The sequence below is a fragment of the Oncorhynchus keta genome, chromosome 22 (genome assembly GCF_023373465.1).
Source record: "Oncorhynchus keta strain PuntledgeMale-10-30-2019 chromosome 22, Oket_V2, whole genome shotgun sequence".
Lineage (NCBI taxonomy): Eukaryota > Metazoa > Chordata > Actinopteri > Salmoniformes > Salmonidae > Oncorhynchus > Oncorhynchus keta.
In genome coordinates, this window is record NC_068442.1 from 10,994,357 (window position 1) to 11,000,999 (window position 6,643).

The 6,643-nt window shown below is 43.0% G+C and overlaps 1 long non-coding RNA gene across 3 annotated transcripts; it reads left to right on the forward strand.

Annotated features, from left to right (window-relative positions):
- The first annotated feature begins 334 nt into the window (after nucleotides 1-334).
- LOC118400741 (uncharacterized) lies at nucleotides 335-6,018 on the forward strand. Of its 3 annotated transcripts, none has more exons than XR_004829090.2 (5): nucleotides 335-1,089; nucleotides 1,929-2,044; nucleotides 2,190-2,263; nucleotides 2,367-2,506; nucleotides 2,805-6,018. It is a non-coding gene; the product is annotated as an uncharacterized LOC118400741 (long non-coding RNA). The 3 variants fall into 3 exon arrangements; XR_004829089.2 differs by having other exon boundaries at nucleotides 335-767; XR_008075359.1 differs by having other exon boundaries at nucleotides 335-2,044.
- The last annotated feature ends 625 nt before the right edge of the window (nucleotides 6,019-6,643 follow it).

Here is a 6,643-nt window from a genome sequence, read left to right on the forward strand (position 1 = left end):
ATGTCATTCTATGATCAGGTCCATAAAGAAAAATGTGGCGCACGTGCTTGAGGTACTATACCTAGAAGAAATAAAAACCTACTTTCACCCCTGCTTATATCAGTGCATTTGTAACAACCTAATCATTACAAAACTTCAATTCGATCAAATAAGCCTCACATAGCAAATTAGCAATAAAAAATGTTGTTGACCAAATTTGACACTCATTGACCATACAAAAAGTCCTGTCTTTGTGATATTATTTTCGTGGACAGATTTTGGGCGGAGTATACCCTCTCTCTTCGCCTCTTACTCTCCGCTGTCACCTTGTTAATGTCCAAAAGCGGAAGACCCGTCACAGGCTCTTTTTCCATTTCCCTGAAAACCATTTTTTTTCTAATTCCAAACCCGCTGAGGGTGGGGTCCTTACTTTACGGAATCATTGGGACGTCCCTGTCCCATAGAAATTGATTTTTTAAAGGGGTTAGGGTAGATTAAGGTTAAAGGTGGGGTCGTCCCAAGGATCCCAGATAGCACTAACCACGTGTATGCTGTGTTTTGCGGGTGGTTTTGGAAGAGAGCTAGCTACACTTGAATAACTGCAATTTCAAGTGCATCAACTACCTTAATGCTAAGTTTACCTTTGCCATAACGATAGTCCAACAATAAATGTGAATTATTCAGAAGATACTTCGGTCACTTCATTACTATTCCGTGTCAGTTGACGTTTGCATAGGCTGCTACTTTTGACTACAGTGAATGGCAAATAGCCCTCGGGGATTGACAAGGTACACGTCAAGTCGACAAATGGGTGAATGGTTATCATAATGCTGTACATTTTAGAATTTGAACGGTTTAAATGCTACAATCAGTGCACGCAACCGCAACAAACGCTCTGTACTGAGCTGGTGTCGCATTTCTCCAGTGCACGTCCAGATAAAAGGTCAAACTGATTACGAATGTTTAGTCCTGCTTCTCAGAAAACAAGGAGTTTCAAGTTGTAATGTCACGTGCACAATTGTCTTTCTTGCAAGCGCTAAATCCAACAATTAAATAATCAATCATGTAATACTAAAAATAACAAGGTCGAAATAAGAAGAACACGAGAAAGTAAGTAGTAAGCTGTATACAGGGTCAGTGCCAATACCATATTTACAATGTGCAGGGATACTGGAGTGATAGAACTAGATATGTAAGGGGGTAAGGTGACGAGGCATCAGGATTTATAATACATAGTAGCAGCAGAGTATATGATGATTGTATGTGAGTGGGTGTGCGTGTAGTCAGAATAAATGTAAGTGCATATTATGAGTGTTTGTAGGGCCCTGTGAGTGTGCATAGAGACAGTGTAAAAAATAAACACACGGGTCAAATCAGATGGTGTGTAGCCATTTTGTCATCGATTTAGTTAGCTATTGAGCAAGTCTTATGGCTTGGGGATAGAAGCTGTTCGGGAGCCTGTTGATGTCAGACTTGATGCACTGGTACCGCTTGCCGTGCACAAGCAGAGAGAACAGTCTATGGATCGAGTAAACTAAGATCATTGCTTCAATAGTGATACAATATGCCTGGAGAAATACCCTACTAAACTAAGCCATGCGTTTTGATGTGTTTCTCATTAGATGGTGTCTTCTGTATTGTATTGAATTGTATTCTATGGTATATTGTCTTATTTCATGCTTATAGATCTTTTTTTTTTCCCTCAGTGGTGAAACAGAATGGAATAGAAAATATCTTCTACAAGGTGTAATTTACTATAAAAGTACATCTGGTGTTACTGTTTTCATACCGTTTTGGATACATTAGAGAGCCTTGGATGAAATGTGTCAAACAGCACAGGGTAGAAGTTTAGGAACAGATAATCCCAATAGATTTCCTAGATGTCATGTTTCAGTGGCATATCACTAACACTGTGAGGTTTACAGTGTCACTCCAATCCCCCCGGCCAGGTGATATAGACGTGTCTTTCAGACGAGGGATGCAGCAGGCAGACGCTACAGGAAAGTACCTCAAAGAAGTTGAGTTCACCAACATGTTTGCCAGTATTATGGCCCGTGCCCGCCAGGTGAGTGGCGACGATGCCACATAGATCATGTAATCTTTTATAATACACTTTTGACACCAGTATTATGTGTTGGGATGGTCCATTATGAAACAATCTCTCCTTAGAAAGATGTATGTGAATGGTTGTTTTATCTGTTTTGTTACAGACTTGCAAAGCGATTTTGAAGCACAACAGTTGTTGCTCTGGCCTAGAAATTGTGACGCATCACTTAAAGAGAGGGTGAGTACCCTTTCTCTGGACTCAGGTTGTCAATACCTTTCTCTGGACTCAGGTTGTCAATATCTCATTTCCGTATATGCTGTTCTTATGAACTATATATCAGAGTGTGTGGGGGGGCTGGTGGTGGACATGAAGTACATGGATACAGCAGCTGGTCTATTGTGGCTGGACTTCCATCCTCCAGGGAGAGAGACTATAGTGGCGGAGATCTTTGTGGGCTATACTCGGCCTTGTCTCAGGATGGTAAGTTGGTGGTTGAAGATATCCCTCTAGTGGTGTGGGGGCTGTGCTTTGGCAAAGTGGGTGGGGTTATATCCTTCCTGTTTGGCCCTGTCCGGGGGTGTCCTCGGATGGGGCCACAGTGTCTCCTGACCCCTCCTGTCTCAGCCTCCAGTATTTATGCTGCAGTAGTTTATGTGTCGGGGGCTAGGGTCAGTTTGTTATATCTGGAGTACTTCTCCTGTCCTATTCGGTGTCCTGTGTGAATCTAAGTGTGCGTTCTCTAATTCTCTCCTTCTCTCTTTCTTTCTCTCTCTCGGAGGACCTGAGCTCTAGGACCATGCCCCAGGACTACCTGACATGATGACTCCTTGCTGTCCCCAGTCCACCTGGCCATGCTGCTGCTCCAGTTTCAACTGGCCTGGGCCCTAGGACCATGTCCCAGGACTACCTGACATGATGACTCCTTGCTGTCCCCAGTCCACCTGGCCATGCTGCTGCTCCAGTTTCAACTGTTCTGCCTTACTATTATTCAACCATGCTGGTCATTTATGAACATTTGAACATCTTGGCCACGTTCTGTTATAATCTCCACCCGGCACAGCCAGAAGAGGACTGGCCACCCCACATATGCTCTCTCTAATTCTCTCTTTCTTTCTCTCTCTCGGAGGACCTGAGCCCTAGGACCGTGCCCCAGGACTACCTGACATGATGGCTCCTTGCTGTCCCCAGTCCACCTGACTGTGCTGCTGCTCCAGTTTCAACTGTTCTGCCTTATTATTATTCGACCATGCTGGTCATTTATGAACATTTGAACATCTTGGTCATGTTCTGTTATAATCTCTACCCGGCACAGCCAGAAGAGGACTGGCCACCCCACATAGCCCGGTTCCTCTCTAGGTTTCATCCTAGGTTTTGGCCTTTCTAGGGAGTTTTTCCTAGCCACCGTGCTTTTACACCTGCATTGTTTGCTGTTTGGGGTTTTAGGCTGGGTTTCTGTACAGCACTTTGAGATATCAGCTGATGTACGAAGGGCTATATAAATAAATTTGATTTGATTTATAGAACATGTAAGTCATTCTGGGGGATCCTAAGGGAGCATGTCTGTCTGCCTCTTTCTCCCTCTCTATATATTCCTCCGGATTGGAGACCAGGTGCAATACATTTTATCAACACTAGATGGCACCTTTGGCATGCATTACAGGGTAATCCATTCTTGACTATGAATATGCCAAATAAATGTTTTGCAAAACAGGTGCCTTCATCAAATTCATTTGCTCGTTTACGAGACACGTTGTCCAGATGATGATGCAGATCTGCAATGGTATGTGACCTCAGTATCTCTCTAACCACCCAGGACATGCTGTAGGCCCCTCAATCAGGATGGAACCGGTGTCAACCAGTCTTGTGTGTGTGTAGGAGAAGAACGGGAAGGACGAGTCTGTGTTGTGAATAAGAGTGCTTTGTTCTGTGTTAGATAAAGACACGGATCAAAGAGTTTCTGGAGCACCTGTTCCAGCGCATAGTGGCTGACCACTGCGGACCATGACAGAAGGAGACAGGGATTCCTCAGACAGAGGGGGCTCTCGCAGGCAAGCCGGACGATGGGATCAGAGACATCCCTGCCATGCGCTGGTGGTCAGCCATGGGGCCCTCATACAGTTGAAGTCGGAAGTTTACATACACCTTAGCCAAATACATTTAAACTCCGTTGTTTCACAATTCCTGAAAACGCTTTGTTTTAGGTCTGTTAGGATCACCACTTTATTTTAAGAATGGGAAATGTCAGAATAATAGTACAGAGAATGATTTATTTAAGCTTTTATTTCTTTCATCACATTCCCATTGGGTCAGACGTTTACATACACTCAATTATGTTTTTGGTAGCATTGCCTTTAAATTGTTTAATTTTGGTCAAATGTTTCAGGTAGCCTTCCACAAGCTTCCCACAATAAGTTGGGTGAATTTTGTCCCATTCTTCCTGACAGAGCTGGTGTAACTGAGTCAGGTTTGTAGGCCTCCTTGCACATGAGTTCTGCCCACAAATTTTCTATAGGATTTGAGGTCAGGGCTTTGTGATGGCCACTCCAATACCTTGACTATGTTGTCCTTAAGCCATTTTGCCACAACTTTGGAAGTATGCTTGGGGTCATTGTCTATTTGGAAGACCCATTTGCGACCAAGCTTTAACTTCCTGAATGATGTCTTGAGATGTTGCTTCAATATATCCACAGAATTTTCCCCTCTCATGATTACATCTATTTTGTGAAGTGCACCAGTCCCTCCCGCAGCAAAGCACCCCCACAACATGATGGTGTTCTTCGGCTTGCAAGCCTCCTGATTTTTCCTCCAAACATAACGATGGTCATTATGGCCAAACAGACATTTCTCCAAAAAAGTACGATCTTTGTCCCCATGTGCAATTTCAAACTGTAGTCTGGCTTTTTTTAATGGCAGTTTTGGAGCAGTGGCTTCTTCCTTGCTGAGTGGCCTTTCAGGTTATGTCCATATAGGACTCATTTTACTGTGGATATAGATACTTTTGTACATGTGTCCTCCAGCATCTTCACAAGGTCCTTTGCTGTTCTGGGATTGATTTGCACTTTTCACACCAAAGTACGTTCATCTCTAGGATACAGAACACGTCTCTTTCCTGAGCTGTATGACGGCTGCGTGGTCCCATGGTGTTTATACTTGCGTACTATTGTTTGTACAGATGAACCGTGGTACCTTCAGGCGTTTGGAAATTGCTCCCAAGTATGAACCAGACTTGTGGAGGTATACAATTTTTTTCTGAGGTCTTGGCTGATTTCTTTTGATTTCCCCATGATGTCAAGCAAAGAGGCACTGAGTTTGAAGGTAGGCCATGAAATACATCCACAGGTACACCTCCGATTGACTCAACTGATGTCAATTACAATATCAGAAGCTTCTAAAGCCATGACATCATTTTCTGGAATTTTCCAAGCAGGTTAAATGTGAAATCTAAGTGAAATAATCTGTAAACAATTGTTGGAAAAATGACTTGTGTCATGCACAAAGTAGATGTCTTAACCGACTTGCCAAAACTATAGTTTGTTAACAAGACATTTGTGGAGTGGTTGAAAAACGAGTTTAAATTACTCCAACCTAAGTGTATGTAAACTTCCGACTTCAACTGTATATGGGGTAGAGTGGAAAGGGTTGAAGGGAGGAACACATCTCCTGGTTTGTTCACACTAGGGCCGACTAGAACAGTATTGTGCTCTTTAGGAAATGTTCTTTTCACATTGTCCTTTCCAGCATGTCTTCAGCAACTATGGTGGATGCGTAACCAAGCCAGCCCAGTGGAGCTTGGCTTCACTCGGCTTGGCCCTATAGTGTGGATCAGGCTATTAAGTGCTAACTAAGATATACACAGAGACACCACACAGGCATCTGGTTTAAAGTTATTTAAAACGTTTAAAGTCATATATGTATTTGTTTTGTCTCGTACTTTGTCAATGTACATTATTTAAAACAATCAAGGTTGAGGAAATAAACAGTCATATTTTGAAGCTTTCCCATCTCATCACTGCTCAACCAGTTGACTTGTTAAAAACCTGTCCTTAAAATTCACATTTCAGATTCTTTGACACCATCTAAATTCAGCCGTTCATAACTTGAGTTGAATACCTTATTTTAACCTCCGTTCCCATTTCTGTGTTGCAATGTACTGACATCACAGCGTTCCTCTCAGGCTGTTGATAATCATTGATTCACTGTTAACCGGTGCGGCTCTTTGCTCTTATCACGCTCTGCTTCTATATACACGGAGTGTACAAAACATTAACATGGGCTTTCCATGACTTAGACTGACCAGGTGAATCCAGGTGAAAGCTGTGATCCCTTATTGATGTCACTTGTTAAATCCACTTCAATCAGTGTAGATGAAGGGAAGGAGACTGGTTAAAGAAGGATTTTTAAGCCTTGAGACAAATTAGACATGGATTGTGTATGTGTGGCATTCAGAGGGTGAATATTTATGTGCCTTTGAATGGCGGATGGTAGTAGGTGCCAGGCGGGCCTGTTTGAGTGTGTCAAGAACTGCAACGCTGTTGGGTTTTTCACGCTCAACAGTTTCCCGTGTGTATCAAGAATGGTCCACCACCCAAAGGACATCCAGCCAACTTGACACAAATG